The sequence below is a fragment of the Centroberyx gerrardi genome, chromosome 8 (assembly GCF_048128805.1).
Source record: "Centroberyx gerrardi isolate f3 chromosome 8, fCenGer3.hap1.cur.20231027, whole genome shotgun sequence".
Classification (NCBI taxonomy): domain Eukaryota; kingdom Metazoa; phylum Chordata; class Actinopteri; order Beryciformes; family Berycidae; genus Centroberyx; species Centroberyx gerrardi.
The window spans coordinates 8,079,368-8,102,750 of NC_136004.1; the positions used below are offsets into that span (position 1 = coordinate 8,079,368).

A 23,383-nucleotide genomic window follows, 5' to 3' on the forward strand; every position below is an offset into this window, starting at 1 on the left:
AAAAAAAGTCATTCCTACATATTCTTACACTGCAGTCAACAGTTTGGACACACCTGATTGAATGTAAATTATCTTGAAGCCATTTTGATGTAAAAGCTTATGCTTAAATGCTTGAAATTAGTTTATTAGACAAATATAAATAGTGAAGTTGATGCCTATGTATGAATTTCTTTCCAAAGCCTTTGCCTTTCCATCAAGGCAAAGGGCGGCTACTTTAAAGAATCTAAAATATAAAATAGATTGATTGATTTATTTAACACTATTGGTCACTGCATAATTCCATTGAGTTATTTCATAATTTGGATATCTTTACTATTATTCTAAAATGTGGAAAATAGTAAAAATAAAGAAAAATGTGGTGTGTCCAAACTTTTGACTGGTATATTTTCCCATTATGTTAACTTCTAGTGAATGCAAATAACAGCTGCAGAACAGGAACCACTGGCAGGGATTCAGTGTCTTGCTCAAGGACACTTCAGCAGGGTGCACAGAGGGGGTGACGCCACCCTTGATGCTCATTTGTCTGGGGGACCCCCTTATAGAAAAAGACCCCCGGGTGCCTCCGGGTCAGACCCCAGTTTAGGAACCACTTTGCCAAAAACAGACCTTTTGCATTCACACACAATGACGCGCCCTTCATAATCAAGAGGGTCGGCGGTGTAATGGCCGCCGGGGCCCCTCGTCTGCGCTGGGGGCCTCGTTCAGAGCGGCTCGTGGGCGGAGACCTGTTTGTGGTGCTGTTTTTTGAAATCCTCCCAGGTCCCTGCTGTGATGCGTACTGCAGAAGTAGGCTGGGGGGCGCACACGCTGCAGCGCCACGACGCGCACACACACACACATACACACACACATCATTTCCAGTTGAGATTGGCACAGAGACGCAGCGCCGCGACCACTCCGATGTCTCTGTTTGGTGCGGACTGATGAAACTTATTCCTGCACACACACAGAGAGAGAGGGGGGGGGATATATCTACCTAACTCGTCCCTGATAGGTGCTGGAAGTGGATTAAATTCACGTTTTCTTCTCTTTCTCTCTCTTTTTTCGTCTCTCCTCCTCCTCCTCCTCCTCCTCCTCCTCCTCTGGTTTCGTGTTACAAAGCCTGGGGAGGGAGTTGCGCGGAGAGCCAGTTCCTCTATGTAGAAACTGAATGACAGGATCATATGGCTTGATTTGCCTTATGGTGCAAACAACAACAACCGAAAAAGAGAAGAGAAAAAGAAGAGAAGAGAGAGAGAGAGATCCCGGGCGAATGAATCTGAAATTTATGAGGATGTGGAATAATTTATAACTCCAATTCAAAAACAAATCCGAGATAACGGAGAGGGGGGGAAAAGGATACTGGATCTGTCGTCAGAGAAGGAGAGAGAGAGACGAGCACTATCAGCGAGAGGAGGGCGCAGGACGCGTTGCCTATATAATCATCATCATCATCATAATAAGCAGAAGGTAAGTTTGTTGCCGTTTTTTCTCGTAATGGTGGTAGCGGTCCTCCGTGAGACACACCGAGGCTGTTGGATTAAAAGTAGGCGAAGGAAGGGAAGCAAAAGCAGAGGCAGAAAACATCCCGATCCCGAGTCGGCAGGTCTCCAACTGTTGCCATGAAGGCTTTTTGGGGGAATAGAACGCTTTAATACTGCATCGCATGGTGTAAATAAATCATTCCGCTATTGTCTGCTGTCCGTATCGGGCTTTATGTGATGCAACTTTATCTCCATTTCGCGCAGTGTAAACACAGCGCACTGCGGTCAGAAGCAGTTGGAAGCGAATCAACTGTGGGGTGATACTGTATATTTATTGCTCCGAAATCACAATGTTCCCGCAAACACTGATCCGAGTGCAGCAACGCAACGAGACAGTCTACACGATAAACACACTTGGGATGTAAATATATCTTATTTGCCATCATATACCATGCTGATCTCCCCGTGCCAGCCCCAAGGAGAAAAATCACTATGTAGCCTATAATAATATGTGCCTATCATATTCCTATAAGGATTTACAGTGCTTCTTCCTCTGTGAGTCTATAGTGACCTAATTGTACTTTATGGTATTTTTATCTCCTATGGTATCACTATAATATTCTTATAATATTCCTATAGTGACTTAGAATGTTTCTGTTACTCTATAGTGAGTTTATAGTGACCTTATTGTAGGCTACTTTATGCTATTTTTATCTCCTATAGTATCACTATAGTATTTTTATAATATTCCTAAAGTGACTTACAGCCTGTTTGTGGTGCTCTATAGTGAGCTTATAGTGACCTTATTGTACTCTATGCTATTTTTATCTACTATGGTATCACTGTACTAGTCTTATGATACTCCTATAGGGACTTACTGTGTGTGTGTGGTACTAAAAAGAGAGTTTATAGTTGAAAGAGATCTTATGGTAGGTTACATGATACTATGGCACTCTGGATTTATAGTCCATGAGTTTCTCTTTGATATTTGTATATTATGCTTCAAAAAATATAGGATTATTATAGTTCTTTTCCATATGGGACGTTTGCTATGATCATCATTGGGGGTAAATCTGCTTTTCAAGGGGCTGAACTGTAAATGACAACCCTCATCCACTTTCAATGCTATAAAATGATTGAGTTTCTTCTATAGTTGCCTCTAGTCCTGCTTGCTCAGCTGACATTCAACAATTAAGCTCTTATGGAGAACTGTGACAATAATCCAGAGAGTTGAGGTATTACTTGGGAGTGCTTTTTCCTTTCCCCCCTTTGCTTTTTAGCACTAATGAAGTAAGTATTAGCTCCAGTTGAGTGATTATTGTAATTACTGGGATGGGGTGGGGGGGGGGGGCACAGTGGACAGTGAGCTGGGACTGTGTAAAAAGGTGGCGGCCGGCTGGAGAGGGAGGGCTGCCTTTTCTATTCTTTTTTTTACAACCCTGGACAGTGCCACTGGCAGTTAACCATTTAACATATAATACAATTAGAGGCAGAAGTGGGGGAGGACGGGCCGACGGCTCTTAAAAAACGAAGACAGCCACGGTTATGGGAGAAGCTAGTGAAGCGTGGAGGGAAATTGTAAGGTTATTGTCATGTAATTACCATCCGTGTGGGAGGGAGGAGGGAGGAAGGGTGTGTACAGTGTGTGTAGCCTAACGAAAAGTCATGATAATATCCCTATCATATTCCTATTGAGACTTACAGTGAGTCTGTGGTGCTCAATAGTGAGTTTATACTGACCTTATTGTACTTTATGCTGTTACTTCATCTCCTATGGCACCCCTTATTGCAGTGATACTTGTGTAGCAGCCTCCTAGATGTTTTCATAGGATTATTCCAGTTCTTTTTCATAAGGGTGTGTGTGGGTAGGTGGGCATGCATCTGTGTGTTTGTGAGTGTGTCATTTGCGAAGAATAATGAAAGTAATCTGCCGGTATGGCTCGGAGTTAGCGGTGAGCATCGGCTTGACATTTGCAGTATGTGCGGAGAGTCGCAGGGACGTAAACCCACCGAAATCCACTTTGCCCACCGCTTCGTTCGTGGAATCCAGTTCACACACCTTTAAAAACAGAACAGAAACATCGGGAACTCTATTTTTTTTTTTAATGTTGGTGGTAGTTGGTGCGTGACTTCCCCCTGACATCTGCACTGTTCCCAGTCTGTAACGGCACGCGAGATCTCATTTTCTCAGGGGCAGTTGCAACGAACACACACGAACACACACGCACACACACACACACACACACACACACACACGCACAGCAGCCCTCTGGCCCCAGATGTTAATGCCTCTATTGAGAGTGCCGCTGGACTCCTGCCGACTTGATCTCTTCATTGTCGGACAGACAATGAACATCCTGACAGCCATCCCTCCTTCCCATCTTCCCTCACACACTCCTCATGCTCCACACACACACACACACACACACACACACACACACACACACACAGAGTAACAGATGCACACAATCGTGCAGACAAATGACCACATGCACCATGCACATCATGCTCACACAATGGGACGCACGCACACACATGCACAGGTACACAAGGATACAGATAAACACACACACACACACGCACACACACACACACTGATTGTGTGGCTCACTAAACAGCTTTTTAATATCCTATCATGGTTTTGGAGTCCAAGTTAGATAGATTTGGAATCACATAAAGCTTTTATCTCTGTTTTTCACAGATGCTGTGAGTGTGTGTGTGTGTGTGTGTGTGTGTGTATTTAGGTGTGTGTTCATGGGTGTTGTGCTGTTTGAGTGTGCATGCATATGTGCCTGCAGCCTCACCCATCAGCATCTGTGTCACTGTATGTGTGTGTGTGTGTGTGTGTGTGTGTGCGCACACGTGTAACTTTAACTGTGTGTTTTGACACCAGAGGGCCAATATTGCATCATAGCCGTTACATCCTCACTGCACCAGATGTCCCCTGTCTGGTGTGTGTGTGTGTGTGTGTGTGTTTCATTGTCATCTCTGTGTCGCATGCATCATGTCAATGTAACAGATAGCCCACATGGCAAGCAGCTGAATGCACAGTAAACCCCTGTGATAACTGGATGATTTGTGATTATGTAACACACACACACACACACACACACACACACAGCTCTTTCTCTGTGTGTTCAAGCTATCATACTGTGAATTCACTAGCGGTAATATATTTGTTATATTTCTTGACGGTGGCGGAGGCATTATTTCACATCCCTCGCTGAGCAACAGTTGATACGACAGCTTGCCGCGGGATCTGCGGAAAAAAGTGAAGCGTTTTTTGAAAACAACGTCCGTTTCATCTCAGCAAGCGATTTTAATGCCGGCTCTGTCCGTCTCTCCTTTGTGTCTTTTGTTGTTTAGTCTTTTTCAGAGGCAGATTTTGGTCCTATTTTTTTCCCCTTTTTTCGCTGCGTTTCGAGCCTCTCTGTGTGTTGTGTTACCCGCCGAGCCAAAGGGAGTTCACGACTCCGGCCGTGCCCTCTCTGTTCTGATGCTGCATGAGCAGAATCGCCCCGGCTCTGTTTTCTGATGCTGCGCAGCGTGTGTGTGTGTGTGTGTGTGTGTGTGTGTGTGTGTGTGTGAGAGAGAGAGAGTGTATGTTTGTGTGGAGCAGGGATATGGTTCATGGCAGGCCAGCTGCAAGGTCTGGAGAGCAGAAGCAGATGGGTTGTGTGTGTGTGTGTGTGTGTGTGTGTGTGTACGCTAGGGGGGAACAGCGGGGGGCGGGGCTGGGCTGGACAGGCTGATGTTTAGAGTAGAGGGAAGGGGGTGTGTGTTTAGAAGAGCATCCTGGTGAATGGACTTTGGTGGGGTGCGGGGTCAAAGTGATACAAACCTTATGTTTTCATGGTCCTGAAGTGTCTCTCTGTGTTGGTGTGTGTGTGTGTGTGTGTGGGTATGTATATGTGTGTGTGTGTGTGTGTGTGTGTGTGTGTGTGTGTTTATTTCTATTAGGCCTATTTGTTCATTGTCACGGTCCTCATTAGCCATAGAGACAAGCTAATCTTGTGTATATATATATACTGTATGTGTGTGTGTGTGTGTGTGTGTGTGTGTGTGTGTTGGAGAGAGGCTGTGATATGTGCACAGCTGTGGACTAAAAATGACAGTGACACTGGAACGTCAAGTGTGGCTCACTAATTCACACACACACACACAAAGGTGCTACGTGTGACACTTTAAAAAAAAACAACAATCTATCATTGTCAAATTAATTGTGTTGCCTTGATATAATTGTAAACAAATGAGACCAGGGTTGAGACGATTGGTGGTCTTTATCTCTGGTGTTGTTAGTGCTAGTGTTTCTCAAGTGTTTCTTAAGACCACATTTCCCATAAACCCTGTTGCTTTCTGTTGCAAAGACGTTGCTACTCGCCCCCCCTCCCCCTCCCTGGTGTTGCTCCGTGTGCGTCTCTCTGTTGCTTTTTTACTGAAGAGGATAAACATGTTGGAAGTGATTTTTCCATCGGTCTTTCACACGTTCCACCATCTGCCATTGGAAGAAAGTCTGAAAGCTTTAACTCCGTTTGTGCTGGAAGAACAGCGCCCTCTTCCTGGTTTGTGCCATAAAGCAATACAGTTCTTGAGAAGTCCGATCCAGTAGCACCTGATGTAAAAAGCAGTGTAGAGGCTGCCAGTCTTCTCAGCAATGGTCTCATTTGTGTACAGTCATTATAGTAGTCAGTTCTCAAAATGAATGTAATGGTTTATTGATGTTAAAATGCTACACATGGCACCTTTAATAAAGAATACAAGCTGGAAAGACACACATATACAGTATACACACACACACACACACACACACACGCACCACACAACCTCCAACCTCCTCTCAGTGGCTTTCAGGCCAGTTCAGAAGTTTCCATCAGGCAGAGTGGACGGATCCAGAGGTTTTTTGGCAGCGGCCGTGATTGCAGTTGTTCCGAGACCAGAGGCTTTTGCTCTTCTGCAGCTTATCCCTCTCTCTCTCTCTCTCTCTCTCACTCTCTCTTTCTGCCACATACACTCTCACACACAAACACATTTTCCCTCTCCCTCTCCCTTTCTCTCGCTCTCACTCATTTCCGCTCAATTCAAGAAGCAGGATGAGATCATTTTTTGCTTTGCCGAAGTGTGAGCGCATAACACTTAAATAGCTCGACTTTAATTGAACAGACAAGTGCATATCTACATACTGTGATGTGCGAACTATGCCACCACAGAGGAATGTATTATAGTCTTTACTTGGCTCACTGTAGTAGCGGTGCTGGTGCCCTCAGTGCCCTGGGCAGCAGCCATTATGGATCTCTCTCGCTCTGTGTCTCTCTCGCTCTCTCTCTCAAATCAATGCAGTTAAAGGCAATGGAGCGTTATTGGCGTGACTGTCAAAAATTAACAATATTATCAAAACTGTACAAAATATATAAGTCCCTAATATAGAAAACAAGGCAACAGTAAACATGCCCCCCCTCCATGTATGATGCAGTCACTCCCTCTGGGCCAATCAGTAAATAAATGAGTAATCCTGAAGGGGGAAAACTGTTTTTCAGGAAACTCAAAATGCTAGAAAGAGAGTGGGAGATGGGAGATTTGACCGGTTATTAAAAGTTTTCATTTTGACCCATAATCATAGCATGGGCTGAATCAGTATAATTTTCAAAACGCCAGGATGCAGTGGTGAGATGCATCATTCCCCCAACTTTCATCAAAATCTTATCAGCGGTGTCTGAAACATCCATGTTGACGGCCGGACAATTAAAGGAACGAATGAGCGGACGGAGAGCGATCCATAATAATGGTATCATAATGGTTGCGCTGCTAATTTTAGCACCGCAATCTCTCTCTCCACATCTCTTTTCGTCTGTGTCTCTGAGAGTTATTGAGGCCTTTAGAAGAAGCTGGGCGTAGTTGATAAGAGCTCCGGGTGGCGGAGGTCCTCTGCATTATGTATGAGCGGTAGAATAGAGGTGGAGGGGAGCGCTGACCTGCTTGTTTGTTACCAGCTGACCACTATTGACCATCTGCTGCCCGCCGGCCTCGCTCGCTCTCTCCCCCTCTCTCTCTCTCTCTCTCTCTGTCTCACTCTACCTCTCTCACTCTCTCTCCCTCCTCACTCCTATGTCTGTGTATCTATCGATAGCTGGGTTTCCATCCAAGTTGTTTTCATGCAAATGAGGATGTACGGAATTAGAAAGGTTAAATGGAAACGACAAACTTTGACCAAGTTTCCCTCGGTTTCGCATAAAAGTTTGGACGCTCACTTGAGGCGGGGAAGTTTTTTGTCGGTAAACAGATATCGAAGGGAATGCATTTGTCGGATAAATATTGATGCAGGCTTGGCATGATCAGACCGACGAATGGTTCGGTCGTATTGCGCAACAGTTCAAAAGTGGCTTTGGACATCCTGAAATGTCTGTAAAATATCTGGGGAATCCCATGCAGTCTTTTCTTATGAACAGTTATTTAGAGAGAGAGAGAGATCTTCTTTACATTTCATACTCGTCCAGTCGTTTCCCCTCCACATCGCAGCTGCCTTCATGTTTGCAGGCGTTTTTCATCCTAGTTCCTGGGTCTGTCCTTGCTTGGCTCTGGTTGAAAGTGTAAAGCTGGATCGGGGCGAGCTAGTAATACGTTTGGCCACTGGGAAGCATGTTCTGTTTTTTTATTTTTGCACCGGCTGCCAAAACCTTGTCAGCTAGCCAACTGTGTTTCAGGGGCACCATGTAAGGTATTTAGAGTGTGTTTTCTGAGACGGGCCCGTGTGTGTCTGCTCGTCGCCTGGTTATTGTTTTATTTGTTCCTACTCAGCAGATGTTTTCTCGGCTCGGCTGTCCGCAGTGTTTTGTGTACCGATGGCCGCTGAAATTGTTCTCTTTTTGTTGTTCGTTGTTCTGGTTTTGGTGACGAGTCAGATGTGCTTGGACCCTGGGTAGTGTATATGTATTTATAGGCTGCCAGCAACAGATAATAGTGAGAATAAGGCTATAACCAGTTTATAGAGTGTGTCTGAGATTGTGTGTGTGTGTATGTGTGTGTGTGTGTGTGTGTGTGTGTGCTTACAGTGCTAGGCCCAGCCATGCAGATGAACAGTGGGCAATGCGGGGGGGAGGGGGTTATAGAGGAGAGTAGCGCCCCCCCACACACACACACACACCCTCCTCTTCCCTGCGTTAACCAGAGCATGGTAGTTTGTTTTTATGACAGCCTTTTTTGGCATTGTTCTGGTCCGGTAGACCTCGCCCTCCCTACCGTGGGACTGGCCGTTAGTGGGCAGGAAGTGCCGGGAGCGCGCAGCTTGAACACACACATACACACACACACACACACACAGGCTTCAGACACAGAGACTCTCGAGCACACATAGCCCCTCCCTCACTATCGCCCCGCACTCACACATAAACTTTTGAGAGGACAATAAAAAGTTGCCCCGCGGCCGGCAGGCTGGTGAGCTGCAGCTTATCCAGGAAGGAGCTGCAGCCGGGCTAATGGTCTCTCTCCAGGGTATGGAGATACACAGGGGCCTGCGCAGGCTTATCAGCAGCAGGAAGGGCCCTACACGGCTGTTCTCTCAGGGTTCACTGGGCTGTAGTGTGTGGGAGTAGCTTAGCTGTAGAGGCTGTTGAGAGCTACCCTCAACCAGTGATTCCTGTTGAGTTTGTCCAGTGCTATTCTGGCCTGGAGGAAAGTCAAAGACAGTCTCCTGAATGGAAATATAACTGTCAGCCTTGTGCAGCACCTCTTACTGCAAACTCAAAGTTACCTCAGCGAAGCACTTCCTAATGGAAACTCACTTTCTAATCACCTCTGTTGGGAAGTCAATGCTGGCCTACTTAGCCTTTCCTATTGCAAAATCAATGCTAGCCTAGCATGGCCCTTCCTATTGAACAGATTCTGCCCAGTACCATGGGAAGTTTGTGGCAAGAACAAAGAGGATTGTGGGAGTTGTGTGAAAAATTGTTGTGTGAGTGTGGTAAAGTTAGGTTTTCGCAATAACCGAAAGTTGATTTCTTTTCATTAATTTGATATGCCTCAGTGAAGAAGAGGCATGATTTGCAGAAAGTTATTTTCTCAAATGTTGTAAACCATTTATTTATTTTATTTATCTGGGGAAAGTCAACTGAGCACGTATGTGAGGGTGTTCTTCATTCACTTTCCCCATGTCTGCTTCTCTAACCCCTAGGCTACTGCTGTTGCTCTTTTCTTTTTACCTTAGCATGGCCCCTACTATTGAAAAATCAATGCTAGCCCAGCATGGCCCTTTGTGTTGAAAAATGAGTGCTAGCCTGGGTTAGCACCATAGCCTCACCTGAGCCTAGCGCTAACTTAGCCTAGCGTCTGCCTTTAGCCCAGCTGTGTCAGCAGCCACAGCCAGGACTGCTATAATGGTCCTGTTGTTGGGGTGTTGGTCTGCCTTGGCTGCTGGGTTGGGGGGAGAGAGAGAGAGAGAGAGAGAGAGAGAGAGCGAGTGTCTGTGTTTACCCCCTCGTTCGCCCCCAGCCTGCTGCAGACCGACCTTTGACCCCAGCTGGCTGCACTCTCCCCCCCGCTGCTCTTTTCCAGCCCACCGCTCTCTGCGTGATGTCTGACAGAACCGCGGAGAGAGAGAGAGAGAGGGAGGGATGGAGAGATGGAAAAGAGGGAAAAAAAGGGAGAGAGAGAAAGACATGGCACACTCAGATGGGGCGAGGCCACAATGGCATGACAGAGAAGAGAAATAAGCAGAGGGAGGGCGGGAGAAAGAGAGAGATGGGGAGGAATAAAAGGGCTGGCGAGGGGAAAAAATAGAGAAAAGAAGACGGGTTGCCAGTTTGGTCCACACCTAGAGAGAGAGAGAGAGAGGGAGGGAGAGAGAGATTGGAAAGAGAGGGAGAAGCCAGCTCGCCCAGACAGCGGCCCTGAGAAACCAAGATAAGAGCCGACCAGCAGTCAACAATTACACCATCAATCTCCAACCTGGCTTTTACCCTCTTTTCAAACTCTCTCTCTCTCTCCCTCTCTCTCTCTCTCTCTTTCTATATCATTCACTCTCAATTTCAATTTTTTACTTCTTGCGCTCGGTCTCTCTCTCTCTCTCTTATTCTTCTCTCTCGCCTTCAATCCCCACTGCTGTGCTGCCTGTGTATTTTCGTAATAGACCTCTCAACGTGCAGCCTTACACACACACACACACACACACGCACACGTATTTCTCTTACACATACATGCACACACACATTCATGCTCTCTCACACACGTACGCACATGTTCTCAGACACATTCAAGCTCATATATACACACATGCTCACACACACTCTCACCTATACTCACACATCCGGACACCTACGCCTACACACACACTTTCGTGCTCTCACACACACGTGCTTACACGCTCTCGTGCATACACACTCTTAAACACACGCGCGTACTCTCACCTGCACTCACACATCCGCACACACACTTACACACGAACACACGAACACATACATGCTCTCTCCCTCTCTCTCTCTTTCTCTCTCTCACACACACACACACACACACACACACAGACTCGTGGCATATGGAACAGTTTATCTTGGAGTGTATTTATTTTTTTTGCACCTATTAGGCAAAGTCTCCTTTTCTTTTTAGGAACACCAGGGAGGAGAGAAAGGCAAACTCTTTTCTTTATTATGATTTTTTCGCTCGGGGTTAGACCAGCTGCCGAGAACACACTCACACACACACACACACACACACACACTCTCTCTCTCTCTCTCTCTCTCTCTGTCTCAACCCTCCTCCGCCTCTACACATCAAAAAATCAATAACGCGTCTCTTTAAAACAGGCCTGGAAACTAATGGAAAGAGACAGAGAGCGAGAGAGGGAGGGATGCTGATAGATGCCTCCCCATCACCAGGCTTTCTCTTTCTCTCTCTTTCTTTGCTCACTCTCTCTGCCGATGGCGCTCTCTTCCCTCCCTTCGTCAGTAAGCAGATAGATAGATAGGTAGATAGATAGATAGATAGATAGATAGGGAAATGGGGAAAGTGTATCAAATTGAAGCAAGCGAACTGAATCTTCTCCCCTTTTTAAAATTCACTGACCGTCTCCCCTCCTCCACCCCTCCATCCCTCCATCCCTCCATCCATCCTGTCCTCTCATATCTCTGCGCCTGAACAGCTCTGATTTGTGTACCAGGATTAAATTCCTCAAATTTGTCTTTCACTCCCCGTGGGACAGGGCCGCGCTTTTTAATTAATTGATTTTGAAATTAAGTTAGCTGCTGTGTCTGTGTCTGTGTGTGCGTGTGTGTGTGTGTGTGTGTGTGTGGGTGGCTGGGGGTGGCGGGTGATGCATGTGGGTGTGTGCGGTTGTGGGTGAGTATGTGTGTGTGTGTGAGTTCCTGAGTGCCTTGCGCTCATTAACATGCTCTTTCTCTCTCTCTCTCTCTCTCTGTCTCTCTCTCTCTCTCTCTCTCTCTCTCTGTCTCTCTCTCTCTCTTTCTCTCTCTCTCTCTCTCTCTCTCTCTCTTCTCTCTCTCTCTCTCTCTCTCTCTCTCTCTCTCTCTTGCCCTGCCGCCTAGCTGGGTGCCAGAGGGGTGGGGTTGTGTGTTTTGCTGAGTGTGTGTGTCTGCGTTTGTGTGTGTGTGTGTGTGGCATGTGGTATGCTTTTGTGCTCATCTGTGCGACTGCTTTTGTGTCTGCCTGTCTGTGTTTGTGTGTGTGTGTGTGTGTGTGTGTGTGGGCTTGTGTGTAAAGGCTTTAGTGCTCATCTGTGTGTGAGTGCATGTGCTCGTCAGTGCGTGTGTGAGTGCTTTTGTCCTTGTCTGTGTGTGTGTGTGTGTGTGTGTGTGTGTGCATTTGTATGTCTACTGTACATACTTTTATACTCATTCACCCTTATTTGTGTCTGTGTGAGCACTTGAACGCCCCACTTTTCACTGTATGTGTGTGTGAGAGAGAGAGCGATTTGGCTGCTTTGTTGCTGCGTGGACGTTTACTTTGTTCAGCAGGACGGCGTTCAGCGCTGCGGTGTTGCTGAACGCCGTCTGTATTATGTGGCGCACAATGCCGTCCTCTCCGGGGCTGCGTTCGCCGGCGCAGCGCTCGTACTGCATGTGGAACGCGTTTGCTCGCCGCCGGGCTGCTCGGTGCGTCACGCCGCCTCGTCAGGTGATGGTGGATCTGCTGCATGCTGCCGGGGCCCCTGCCGTCTGTCGCAGTACTGTGTGTGTGTGTGTGTGTGTGTGTGTCTGTATTAGTGTGTGTACGTGTGTTTGAATTTATGTGTGTCTGCGTCTGTTGGTGTGTGCCTTTGCCTTTGTTTCTCTTCTGCGTCTAAGTGGCTGTTTCTTTGTGTGTGGATATGCGTGTGTGTGTGTGTGTGCGTGTGTGTGTGTCTTTGTTTGTGTTGGTGTCCTTGATTTTGTGTGTGTGTGTGTATCTGCGTATTTATATGTGTATAAGTGTCTTTGTCTTAGTGCTTTGTGTCTGTGTTTTTGTCTTTCTTCTTCTGTGCGTCTGTATCTTTGTGTATGTGTGTGTGTGTGTGTGTGTGTGTGTGTGTGTGTGGTTATGCCACAGTTATATATGAGTGAGTGTGTGAGCTCCCACCAGACTTTATTAACAACATTTACTGGAATCTCTGCTGGGTTCGTCTAAGCTTGGAGATTAAGATGCACACACACACACACACATACACACACATACACACACTGATTGACTGACTCACAAAGGCAGTGGTTTGGGAGTGCATGTGTGTGTGTGTGTGTGTGTGTGTGTGGGCGAGCTTCGCAAAATCAACGCACACATGCGCCGTCGCGTTCTGACACATTCACACACACTCTGATACTTTGTTCTCACATATTCCTGTTCTGTTGTACACACTGCATCACACCTCCCACACACACACACACTCAGACAAATCCACACACTCGCAGAAACATACACACACACGCACACACGTATGCGGGTTGCCGTTGCTAAACTTTGAAGGCACCAGGTGTCTGGATTTGTGAGCATATAAGTGTGTATCTGTGTGTGTGTGTGTGTGTGTGTGTGTGTGTGTGTGATACTTTGTTCTCACCTAGTCTGTTGTACACACTGTGGTACAACACACACAAACACACACAGACACAAACAACTAGAAAAAGCGCACCAGGTTTTCGTTCCCAAACTATCAAGACATCAGGTGTGTATACATGTGAGTTTATCTGTGTGTGTGTGTGTGTGTGTGTGTGTGTGCGTGTGTGTGTTTTGCTCCATGGTCTAGAAGCAGTAATTGGAAGGGGTCGATTTATTGGTTCTAGCAGGGGGAACGTGGCGTTGGTCTATCCCTCATCACTCATTCAAATCAATGGACCACACAGGTAGACACTGTTCAGACCTCACTGACACCGAGAGAGAGACATAGAGACAGACAGAGAGAGAGACTGAAAAAGAGATAGAGCAGCAAAGAACTCAGTAGCTAAACAGAGAAAGAGAGAGAGAGACAAAAAGTGGAAAGTGTCAGACGTAAGTGGAGTGAAAGAGAGAGAGACAGGGAGGCGGAGAGACAGTCCGATAGAGACAGTGAGAGTATCGGAAAGTGTCAGACAGACGAATAAATTGAGACAGAGTGAGACACAGTAAGAGAAAGAATAGGAAAGAAAAACCATCGAGAGAGAGAATGGAAGTCGAGAAGAAAAGCGTCGGACGGATAAATAAAAAGCTAAGGCAGGCGAAAGGGAGCGACTTAAGGAGTGGGAAAGAGTGAAATAGAGCGATATAGACGGGGATAGGAAAGTGTCAGATAGATAGAAAAATAGAGAGGGAGAGGGAGAGAGAGAGGCTGTCGTCACCGGCTCTCCGACTTCTGTTTGGCGACCACAGGCCTTCTCTGCACTCCATTTATTGCCTGTCTTTATTTGATTTCTTCATACCGCTGTCATTTTCCCCCCTCCCTGTTCGCCACCGAGACACCCTGCTACTTTTGTTTTTCCATCGCAGCTACAAAATGTCCTCGTTTTTTCCCCTAACCTTGACTTAAAGGGCCAGAGAGTGCGCTTACTCTCTCTCTCTTTCTTATTCATCTTCTTTATTGCACTCTTAAGGAGGAGGCGTCACTTTGCAAACACATTCAAGTGTCTGCTTTTTTGGACGACACGCATTTGTGTTACTATTCTGTGGGTCGAAGTAAGGAATTTACTCAAGTAGTTTTTTGTGTACTTGTACGTTTTTGAGTATTTTTTAAAATCAGTAGTTTTACTTTTACTTAAGTATGTGTTGTGTTAAGTATCATACTATCATACTATCAGCCGTAATCGAGTTGAATGAATTGTGTTGATTCACACTTTACTTTTGCAAAAGCGTCCATTTTTAATGAGCTACCGTTCAGTCAAGCAGATTTTCACACCCGTAGTCTTATTATCACTTAGTTCAAATCTCAGCACAGCAACAGTTCCACTTGCGTAGGTTATTTCGGTACTCTTTCCGCCCTTGAATGTGTCAGCGTGTGTTGTTATTAGAACATGATGTGATAAAAAGTAAGATAACGGCATGTTGAAAATGACACATCCTTTTAAGACGCACCAATTTGTATTTTCGAGCGTGCCCGCCTGTCTGAACGCTGTCAGCCCACTACTGGTTTTGTTTACATGCAGATGTGGCTTCACTTAGACTACTACTACTAGACTGAAGACATGTTTTCCCTCCTCCAACTGACTGCTGAGCTTTTGATTTGAAGGCTGATAGCATGTGTCAGCTAACAGCAGGCTTTCCATCTATTTTGAGGCGGGTTTGTTGATATTGGCGTTCTTCATTAAAAACGGCCTGCATTTTGTGAGAGAAGGAAAGTTGCAAAAAAGCTTCTCAGTGTCGAAACTCTGCAAGATTCTATGTGACGATACCTACATTTTGTATGGCCAAGTCAATTCTGGATTCTCTTAAAGTTGATTCTTCCCTTAGGGTTAGACTGATATGTCAAGCTAATACTGGCCTTTTATTGGAAATCAGATATCAGCTTGCCAGTGTTGTCCACCTCTGATATGATGGAGCTGAGGTTAGGATTTTAACATTTCAACAGCTTCAAGGGTGTCGGTCTGTAAAACCTGCAGTGAAACCTGCCTCACCCTGCCTTAAGGAGCTGCCAACCCACCTAAAAGAATTTCATTAGTCTGGCTTTCAATGGAGAGATTTAATGTCCCATGATAGTCTAAATGCTCTTTTCCATCCAGACAATAATACATTTCTGGGGGAAGCATTGAGCACTTGGCATGGCATGGTCAGATTTTAAGATGTAGCGTGAAATTGGTAATGAGCAGCTTCAATCCAAAAAAACGTCGATATCAGCCTTCAAAAGCCATATCAGTCTAATCAGTCTACCTTCCACACCCTAACATCTCTCTCCTCTTTCATCCCCCCCTCCTCCCATTTGAAAGGAGAGTTCATCCTTCCAACGTTACAAGGCGAGCGTTTTATTCGCATCGAGCGAAACCCGGCAGCCGAAGCTGCATTTAACAGGTAGCATTACGCTCTAACACGGTTTCACACCGTCCATTACCGCACCATTGATTCCAGTTAGGCTCACACTGGAAATGGATCAAATTTAAGAGAGCTGGGGGTTGTGGGGGTGGGGGGGTGGGGGGGGTGGAGGGGGTTTCATCTCATCTCCACCAATCCTGAAGGTTTAAAGCATATCGACCAATTGGCTACAGGCCCGGCTCTGGTCTCATGACGAGGTGATATAATCCTTGTTGGTCATGGTGTCTGGACCAGCAGTTGTTTACCGTTTACTGAGCTGCAGAGCAGTGAGCTGAATGTAAATGCCTCATCCTCTCACTTCCCATTTGCCAACATTTATTGAATACACATCTACATACACATACAAAGATACTACCAACTGCACCACAACATACTCTGTGCAAATGCTAGTCTCCACCAATTTAGATGAGAGTTTCGGGAACTTTTTCAGCCCAAGACCCGCGAATTTAGGCTAGGCAGGTTAGAGAAGCGGGTTTGTGCTGGTTAGAGTTCTGGGACCGGCTGGGAAGATGTGGGAAGGGAAAAGTGAATGAGTACCTCTCTTCAATCCCTCGGTAATTGCTGTCGATGTGCAGGTGAGCAAGGCGCTGAACCCCCAACTGTTCCAGTGAAGCTGCTCAGTGGCCGACAGTAGAAGACTGTGGCTGCACTGGGTGTGAATGTGTGTAACTGTATGAATGTGACGCAGGGTGCTGCAGGCAAAGAGTATACATGCTTAGTCGACTTTGCCTGGATGAAAAAAAAGGTCAAAAAACAGTAATTCTAATCTCACCCAGGCTCATTAAAACATAACCATTCATTTTGCCTTGTGAAAAACAGGGCGACTGGACAACTTCTGCACTGCACCCTCACTGTCTGTGCCATCTCTCCGCTGCTCAGCGTCCAGCAGAAGCAGAAGAGCCATAAAACAGCATCTTCAGCGGAAAAAGAAATACCTTCGCAACCGAATGCTAAACGCAGCCTAACCAAAGCTAATGCTCAAATTATCTATCAGCTGTTCAGCATTTACTGAGCAAGAAGATCCACTGTGGTTGAAATGTGTCACATGGGTTTTCCGTGTCTCTTGAGGTCCCTTGAAGATGGACCATGATTTATAATCTTTTTATGTGCCAATAATTATAAGGAAATAAGGAAACACTGTCTCTTTTCAGTGTTGCGTTCATTAAATCACCAGTTGATAAAGCGCCACCTGCAGCAACTCCAAGGAAAACGTCCCAGTGCTGGACACACTGTTCATCATGAGCCATGCAGAGCTCAACTGCGGCCACCTACTCACCGTAACACACTCCACACACACACACACCTGGAAGTAAGCACACACTAGTAGATAAGTTAGACCCACGCTCAGGCACAGAAGTCAGTAGTCGATAAGAAAGACACATTCTCAGACATGCATGCAAATTTTTGCTCTCTCTCCCTGCCTGGCTTACTCCGACTCTTTCTCTCTCTCTCTCTCTCTCTCTCTCTCTCTCTCTCTCTCTCTCTCTCATACACACACACACACAGACATACACACACTACCTGTCCTCCTCTCTTAGGCATGTCTTGTAGAGAACCATCCCTCTTCTCTCCTGTCAGTGGGAACAAATGAGCCGGGGCATGTTTTTGAGTGTGTGTGTGTGTGTGTGTGTGTGTGTGTGTGTTTCTTGTGCAGGGCAAACGTCCTGTCTGTCTGGCGCACCGCTCTTGCTTCCCCCTCAAAACGCACACACACGCGCACACACACACCTGCTCCGCACCGTTACCCTCTGACAGATCACTGACACGCTGTCTCTAGGCCACCCTGCACCGCATGAGTGTATGTGTGTGTGTGTGTGTATGTATACGTGTGTGTGTGTGTGTGGTTACAGACAGGCCCCCCCACTGTGTCAGTCTGGCAATTGCCATTTCTCAAGGAGCTCAGGGAGGGAGCGGGGAGCGGCGGGCGAGGATGGAGGGAGGGCGAGAGACTTGACGCGAGTGTGTTTGTTGTTAGGGGGTTTATTAATAAAGATGACCTCAGCCGGAGCCGCTCAGAGGGCGTGTGTGTGTGTGTGTGTGTGTCTCTTTTCTTTCTTTGTACATCCACCCGTATACATCACCCTCCGTCAGCTACTTCATCTAGTCAAGTAATTATTATGTTGCGACTTCTGGTGAAATATTCAATTTGAATTTCAAATATATATGTATATATAAATCTCAATGGATTCCCCAATCTCTTGTTCCCCCTCTCTCTCTCTCTCTCTCTCTCTCTTTCATTCTCTTGCGTCCTTGCCGTCTCTCTCTCCCTCCCTGACTGTCATATTCATTAATATCTTCCTCAGATGTTGTTGTGCTCTGTATTCCATCTACAGCGCTGCTGTATGCTCTTGTGTTTGCGTGGGTTCGTAATGCGTCTTTGCAGTCTTGCGTGTATGCGGGCTTATGCATGTGTGTGTGTGTGTGCGTGTGTGAGATGGATAATCCTTCTTGATGTAGCTCCTTTGTGTCTCTGTGGGGGTGATTATGTGCTTCATCATCACTGTGTAGGGCTAAACAGGTTGAGTCGACTGCGTGTGTGTGTGTGTGTGTGTGTGTGTGTGTGTAGATGTGCATTACCTGCTGTGTGTGTTATGAGGACCAGATGTCCTCACAAGGATAGAAAGATGAGAAAAATTAGGGTATTTTTCACTCCTACAAGGAGCTAATTTAGGTTTAGGTTTAGGGTTTAAACTAGAATTAGGATTAGGTTTAGGTTGGGATAAGGATTAACATTAGGGGTTAACCAATGCATGTAGTCAATGGAATGCAAACATGGGTATGTGTGTGTGCCGCAGACCCATTTGAAATAAAGTTAGGCAAGGTTGATAACTAAATTGAGTTAGGCTGAGCTCACAACTAAGTGTTATGAGGTGATCTCATTTGTTTGGCTGTCTAGCTCCCCTATGTATCCGTCCCCCGGGGCCGGAGCTGCAGCCAGGATGGGACAGGCAGCCAAGAGTTGGGCCCCCAGGGGCCCCGGCAGTTACCAGGGGAGGAGGTTCTGTCAGCCCCCCCCCCCCCCATGATGAACACTGTGGCCAGGGAGGGACAGGGGACAGGGAGTGCAATCCCAGTTCTCCATGGGCCCGGCTGTAGCTAAGGAGAACCTGCTGCTACTACATAATGAGATAATGCATGGTGCACACACTGTTAATGTCACACACACACAAACATACACACACACACAGGCAGGAGCACATGCATGTATTCATGCACGCACACATGAAGATACACAAACACATAGCACCCGATGGGAATATGGAAACACACTAGGTGATGCACATATAAACACACACACAGGTGCAGGCTCATACAAAGGAGCAGATGCATGAATTGATCCACACACACACACACACACACACACACCCATCCTTCCATCCATAATCCACCATCCAAGTAGGTTTCACTTTGTATTTGCTATTCCAGCTCCGGCTCTGACCCTCAGCCAGTTGTATTTTGTTGGACAGAGAGCAGCAGCAGTGAGAGGAAAGCTAATGAAACAGGATATCCCTGCCTCTGTTTATTCCAGAGAAGAAGAAAAAAAAAAAACAAATCCCACTTTCTCTGACCTTGAATGAGTCTATAATATCCCAGAGTAGACGGAGAGAAGCTATATGTTTACCCAGTTTAAGTTATTCACTGGCGGCTGCCGCTGATGTTGGGGGCCCACGCAAGACCTGAAACGCTGCGAACTCCCCCATCTTGGCTCAGCGTCTCCTTCTGGGAGACGCTGAGTCATACCGGTTACTCTTCTATGGAGGGTTCAGTCACATACGACGTCAACAAAAAGACTGCGGATTTGCAAAAAAACAAGATTTCAAGGAATAAATCAAAAGAATGCTTGTTTTTTGTCTCATTGATGCCCACGCATTTCTGAAATTATAGATGTTTTTTTTAACCCGAGGGTCATGAAACCCGGCCAGCACATAAATGATCGCGTTAACTTTGAGTTCAAGCAAAGGGAGAAGAAGAACTCAGAAATTGCAGGTGCGTGGGTATTTCACAATGGCGAGGAATTGGTGTCAACAGGAAATGGAGAGAGGGAGAGAGGAGGAGGAGGAAGAGCGTTGGTGATGGATGGAGTCAGTTTGGAACGTCGAGCAGGTAGAAGGAGAGATGGAGGACTGGAACGATTGAAAGAGATGGACGAGGAGAGGTGAAAGGAGGAGTGAGAAGAGACAGGATTTCAGAGAAGGAAAAATGCGATTATGGATCAGTCTCTGTGTATTTGCTTGTTTGTTTGTTCGCCCATCCGTCACACGTGATATCTCATGTTCCGCTGACTGGATTTTGACAAAACAAGGTAAAACGATGCATCTCACCACTACATTCCAGTATTTTCAAACTGACACTCATTAACCCAAGGGAGGGTGCTAAAATTACAGCTCAAAACAAGGAGACATATTTGATCCTGATTGGTCCGGGGGGGGGCGGAAGACACGTTTACTTTCGCCGTTTTTCACCGCTGTCGGACATCGCCTCGGATCGAAACGCTGAATCGATTGTGAGAGAGAACCGCAAAGAGTGTGTGGCGAGAAGACGGCGAGATTGGGAGTGAAAGCGGCCCGGAGGCGAGCGTGTCCACTCGGCGTTCGGTTAAAGGCCTGGGAACGCCGCGGATTTTTATCAGTGGGCGTCTCAGCAGGAGGGATTTGTTTGGCTTTACTCCTTTATGAGGCAAATATTGGGATAAATCTCCTCACCGCCCTGGGGCTTGTTGTGAAAAGGCCAGAGCCCGAGCCGGCGCTTTACCATCACATCCTCCCACTTATGTAAACAGATGTCTCTCACACACACTCACACACACACATGCATGCATGCACACATATACACAAATCTCTCTCGTACACACACACCCCGCACTCTACAAATCGATCTTATTCGCGCATACATACGCCTCACACACACAAATCTTTCTTCTGGACACGCCAAATCACTTCTACACACAAACTCTTCTATACACACACACACACACACACACTTCAGTCCTCATAGTATGCATAAACAGAGATAATTCAGTTGTATGCACAATCCAATCATCTTTTCTAACTTGGAGTGTTGAATCTGTGCACGTATGAAGCACATGTGTGTGTTGTGCTGCTGATGCAGTGTGTTGATTTGTGTAGTTGTGTGTGTGTGTCTCCTTCAGCTTGGCCCGGCCTGTACACCAGGTGCTGCTGGGTATTTCGCGTCCATTGTGGCTTGCGAGTGCTCTGGCACGGCGAGGAGAGTAATAAGCAAGGCCGCCAGTCCTCAGCATCGCGGCCCGAGCCAGTATCAGCTCCCAGAAGCAGCGGCGCAGCCACAGTCAGGAAATGAACGGATGATAGCGGAAAGGTTCCCGGATCACTGGGAAAATCGCAATCAGTATCGCTTTATTCGACGACGGCAATAAATGTGCAGGTGTTTGTCGGTGCAGAGATTTATCGACAAATAACTGACACATAGTGCATAGTGATGTGCTGCTCTGCTCTGATGAATTTGGGCGTGGCCACAGGCTGTGATTGCATCTACAGTATATAGTGGCTTGCAGCTACAAAGTTTGGAACTGGCAGATCATGTATTTTGCACTGCTCTGGTTATTGCCTTTCATAACTTTGAGATACTTATTCAGTTTTTCAAATAAAAAGTTGCAGAGAGCTGGGAGGCTCGGAATGGCTGTAATCAACTCGTCATTCATTGGGCACTTGCCAGATAGAGCTATTGTTCGTGAAGTGAAATCACATCGGTAGGGAATAAAGGAAACGTGGAGATCTATTTGGCTGCTGATGGCCAAAAGCACTGCTTCTCTCATCGCTCGGCTCAATAGGAAATGAAGGGACGTCCGGTGACTTGTTGAATGTTCTGTTCCCAGTGTGAACTAGTGTTAGACCGATATATCAGTTGTCCGATATATCCAAACCCTGCAATTTTTTAGTTTTATATTAGGTTCTGTTTTATTAATTCTTCATTTAAAGGCAGGAATCTATCTTTCTCCTGCCATTGGATAGGTGGGATGAGTCACCCTGCCTTAAAAGAGCTGCTAACTTCATTTGTATGGGTTTCAGTGGAGAGTTTTAGTGTCCCGTGATGGTCTAAATGCAGTTTCGGAGGCTTTTCCACCCTGACAAGAATACAGTTCTGCAAATTTAACTGACAGAGTAACACAGAAGCACAGTACATACACAATAGAGCGCAAAGGGAGTGGAAGACAAACGATACACAGCCAGTACGCATCACTTATTTATACACTACATTGAATAATCGATCCGTCTGTTCAGTATGGATTTGAGCGTTCATTAAGGCTCTCCGGGGGATTTTTTTCCTCTATCGTGCCTTTGGGCTGAGAGAGAAGACTCGGCGAACGGCGCTCGCTTCCAATTTTAGCTCGTAAATCACAACCTGCAAGTAATGGGCCGCACTTAGAGGGGTCAAAGGTCGCTGCCTAAAGGACGTACTGGAGGACAAAGACAGCTCACAGCCCCGTCCGCCAGCCTCGCTTCCCGGCACAGTCTCCTCTTTTTTTGTGCGTGTTTTTTCGGAAGGGAGGGTGGGCAGTTGGCGTTTATAGCCCAGATCTAGTTCTGACCTTGGCCAGATGTCCGCCAAGATGTTGTGTGTGTGTGTGAGTGTGTGTGTGAGTGTGTGTGTGTGTGCGGGTACGGGTCGTCAGCCAGGTTTTTCGGAGAACGCTCAGCACTAATAGGGACTGGCAGGCGTTTTGTTGGGCTTTATTGCCACATGCCTCTTCCAATCCTGCTGCTGATTAGAGCTGCCATTACTGGTACACACACACACACACACACACACATCCACTCAGACACATACACACACACTTTGGCACACACTCAAAGCTCGGGCCCTTGCATCTGATTAGCATCCCATTGCGTTGTCTTGCGCAGCGATCAAACAGCGGCGGAGTTCTGCTCTTGTCGAGGCCGATTGGTGGAAGTGACGGCTACATCATCGTTCCTCCTTTATTCCCCTCATCAGGGCGCCATCGACTTAGACAATGTCAAATTTAGTGAAACGCATTTGAGGAACCCGCCCGTCACAATTGGGCCTGATGGGGAAGGCACACACACACACACACACACACACATACAGGCATTAACGCAAATTCAAGCATCCATACTCTATGCATACATTCAATCTCTCCTTCGCGTGCACACACACACATGCACATGGGTATAAAACGTGTACACACCCACTCGCACACACACACACACACACACACACATACACATATACAATAAGCATGCAGGCGATTAGCTCTGAAAGTGCAGGTTTAAACAGTTAGTCATCGCTGATTCACAAGCGGCTGGCTGGCTTCCACACAGCCACTCACTGTTCAGCCTGTCAAACGCACAGTCAGGCAACAGCTGGAGGTGTGTGTGTGTGTGTGTGTGCGTGTGTGGGTGTATGTGTGGGTGTGTGTGTGTGTGCAGGTGTTCTTGATATCCCGCTTTTTTAACTAG

At 46.6% G+C, this 23,383-nt stretch overlaps 1 protein-coding gene across 2 annotated transcripts in view; it reads left to right on the forward strand.

Moving 5' to 3' along the window:
- The first annotated feature begins 954 nt into the window (after nucleotides 1-954).
- sema4c (sema domain, immunoglobulin domain (Ig), transmembrane domain (TM) and short cytoplasmic domain, (semaphorin) 4C) overlaps nucleotides 955-23,383 on the forward strand; it is a 70,034-nt gene continuing 47,605 nt past the window's right edge. For both annotated transcript variants that reach the window (XM_078285419.1, XM_078285420.1), the window contains exon 1: nucleotides 955-1,449. The gene's annotated coding sequence lies outside the window, so the exon portion shown is untranslated. The remainder of the gene's footprint in view (nucleotides 1,450-23,383) is intronic.